Raw genomic sequence first — 3,804 nt, forward strand, 5'->3', positions numbered from 1 at the left:
ATAGAAAACAGATTTAAAAAAACAAACAAAATGAAATAGTGCCCCACCAAGTGGTTGGTAGGGTTAAGTGCTCAAGGCCTGATTATTCTTCATTTAAGTGTCCCCTGCTGTGTACTGGTGGCTCACGCCTGTAATCCTAGCTACTCAGGAGGCTGAGATCTGAGGATCGTAGTCCAAGCCAGCCCTCGCAAGGAAGTCCATGAGACTCTATTTTTTTTGGTCAGTTGTGGGACTTGAACTCTGGTCCTAGGTGCTGTCCCTCAGCTCTTCTGCTCAAGGCTACGGCTCTACCACTTGAGCCACAGCACTACTTCCAGTTTTCTGGTGGTTTATTGGAGATAAGAGTCTCATGAACTTTCCTGCATGGACTGGCTTTGAACCACGATCCTCAGATCTCACCCTACTGAGTAGCTAGGATTACAGGCATGAGCTACCGGCACCCGGCCCATGAGACTCTTACCTCCAATAAACCACCAGAAAACAAAAAAAAAACCCTGCTGGGTGCTGTGGCTCAAGTGGTAGAGCGCTAGCCTTGAGCTAGAGTGCTGAGGGACAGCTCCCAGGCCCAGAGTGCAAGCCCCAAGACAAACAAAACATAAAAAAAGTGTCTTATAAATACATTAAAAACAATAGTAAGAAAGATAAAGCCACTTGTTTCCTTACCTTGGGGTTCATTTCACTTAACATCATCTTATCTCACCTTTTCTTCTAATATATTTAAGGTACCACGTGATTTTTTTGTTGCTTTGTATGTCCCTCCCCCACGGTATAACCCCCTCCCACCCCCTTTTTCTTTTACTGTATTTGATGTTGGTATAATTTGGAGAGGGGAAGGGAAAAAAAACAAATTGTTTATATTGGGATACAGGTTGACCCATTGCAACAATGAGATGTACAAGATGTTATGCTGAAAAACGAACTTTACAATTTAGGCGGGGGAGGGGTGTGTGGAAGGGAGTATAGTTGAGGAGGTGGGAGGGAAGGGATGGTAGGGGAAAAACAAAGGAGGAGACAATGCTTGATAAGAAATGTACTCATTACCTTGCTCATGTAACTGTAACCCCTCCTCTGTACACTATTTTCACAGTAAAAACGTATTAAATACAAAAATAAATAAATAAAAGAGTCCCTTGGCTAGGCGCCAGTGGCTCACAGCTGTCATCCTAGCTACTCTGGAGGCTGATATCTGAGGATCATGGTTCAAATTCATACCAGGTAGGAAATTCTGTGAGACTCTTATCTCCAATTTTTAAAAAGCTGGAAATAAAGCTGTGGAAGAGCACCAACCTTGATTAAAAAAACTAAGGAACAGCAGCCAGGCCTGAGTTCATGGCCCTCAATACTGGCACACACACACAAAATTGAAGTGTTTGTTGGCTTTCTAGGTTGGTGCTGTTCATGATCAAAGCTTGTTACTTTCACTACAACATAACTGAGAGACTTGACCTCTATTGTGACACGGACATAAGGTAATGACCATCATCTCTATTTAAAGGCACCCATGAAGGTTACACAGGTTAAGGATGCACAGTTAAGTGACCTCCCTTTGCCCAGACTGTGCCTGTGTCACCTACAGGTGTACTGCTTAATTGATGCCAGGCAAAATGAATAGTAAGTCATTTAATCTACCCAATTCCAGCAACACAGAGAAGGAAATTAAGACATCAATTGTTTGTTATATGCCTGGCATTACTCATCACTGCTCAATGAATTAAATATATCATGTTCCCTATTTTCAGATTATAAACATGAAGGATAGAGAAGTTTTTGCCCACTCTTTGGGCTCCCTGGGAAGCACTGATAGTATGTAAGAGGCAACTTAAAAGATGCTTTGGGCCAGGTATCCATGGCTCATGCCTGTCATCCTAGCAATTATTCAGCAGGCTGAGATCTGAGGATCATAGTTTGAAATCAGTCCAGGCAGAAAAATCTATGAAACTCTTACCTCCAATTAACCACCAAAAAGACAGAAATGGAGCTGTAGCTCAAGTGGTAGAGTGCTTACCTTGAATACAAAAGCTCAGGGATAGCACCCAGGTCCTGGGTTCAAGCCCCAGGACAAATACACACACACACACAGAGTTTTTGTTGGGTCCTTTGAATTAACTAAAACTCTCTCAACTTTGTATCTGTGCCCTTGGATCTGACCTATTCTCTCATGGTCCCTTTGCAATCACCTTGTTTCCAAGAGGAAAGAGAAGATTCAGATAACCATCTTGTGTGGAAGGCAAGCTGCACCTCAAACAATACTTCCTTCTTATCATCTTAAAGAAAACAGTCTAAAATTTAGGAGACCACCTTGCTCCTTGTTCTGTTCCAGTAATAAAGGAACAACTTCTATAGAGTTACTCCAGGAACAAAGACTGAAGTAAAGAACAGCCAGGCCATACCTGTGATTATACATACCTTTCTCACTCCTTGCCCCCAATTCTCCCTCCTTAACCTAAAACCAGTGTCTGTACCTCTGAAGCCTGTGAAAGGTGTATTGAAGTGCTGATTACATGGCTGCCATGTAATCAGTCTCCTCTCTTTGCCCCTCATCTTTATTTGGCACAACCTGGAAAGTGGCTGAACCTAACTTAGATCTCCTAGACTTTGGGCCTGAGGTCTAAAATCCCAGCCTCAATTACCAGATAGTAATTAGGGGGACCATGGATCAAGAATCATGGGAGAGAAGGGAAGCCAAGGTAATACACGACAAATGAGACAAGACTGAGCAGATAAAGATGGACTGTTGGGCAGTCCTAATGGCAGCTCCCTATGGAGGATGACAGATCTCTGTATCAATCACTCATTAGATAACTACTCCATGATTTCAAGTCCAGATTTAATATCTCCCTGTTCAAGCCATTCCCAAATGAAGAAATGCCACTTATGTGGGGTGTGTGTGTGTGTGTGTGTGTGTGTGTATGTGTGTGTGTGTTGGTACTGGTGCTTGAACTCAGGGCCTGGGGACTGTTCTTTAGCTTTTTCACTCAAGGCTGGCTCTCTACCTCTTGAGCCACAGCTCTACTTCTCACATTTTGGTCCTGGAATTTCCTGTTCAGGATAGTTCTCAACCAGGATCCTCAGATCTCAGTTTCATAAGTAGCAAGGTTTACAGGTGTGAGCCACTGTCACATGGCCCAAATGCAGAAATGTTGAAAGAAAAAAAATTAATCATGTGATGAAGTAGAAAAATCTGACTCCAAACCTGAAAGTTTCTCTTAAGCTATTTAATTCTGGGTAACTTATGGAAGCCTCTGAAATTCAGTTTATGTTTTATGGAAAATTATAATAAGAATACTTACCTGTAGCCAGATATAAGGCTGTGTGCCTATAATCCCAGCACTTGGAAGGCAAAGGCAGAAAATTGAGAATGTGAGAGGCTAACGTGGACTACATAGCATGACCCTGTCTCAAAAACAATAAGAAAAAGTATAGTTAGGAAGTGGAGGTATGGCTCAAGTGGTAGAGCACTACCCTTGAGTGAAAAAGGTTAGGGATAGCACTCAGGGCCTGAGTTCAAGCCCCAGTATCAACACTGAAAAGCAGAAAAAATAGAAAAAGGAATAGCTTGTAAGACTGGTTTGAAAATCAAGAATGTGAGATAAAGCATTTTGCCTGATACAGAGTAGGTACTGAATAGCTTCTATGATAACTAGGAGAATTATTATGTTGTGGTATTCTATTTATAAACTGGAGGGAATAAAAGTAAAGAGCTATCCAGGAGAGAAAATGGTATTATATTTTCTGAATTATCATGTATTCAGTAGGCCCTCAAGTCAGCATTTACTCCAATGAACAAACGTTTATTGAAAAGGA

This window comes from Dipodomys spectabilis, unplaced genomic scaffold, assembly GCF_019054845.1.
Source record: "Dipodomys spectabilis isolate Male_0828 unplaced genomic scaffold, ASM1905484v1 ptg000370l, whole genome shotgun sequence".
Classification (NCBI taxonomy): domain Eukaryota; kingdom Metazoa; phylum Chordata; class Mammalia; order Rodentia; family Heteromyidae; genus Dipodomys; species Dipodomys spectabilis.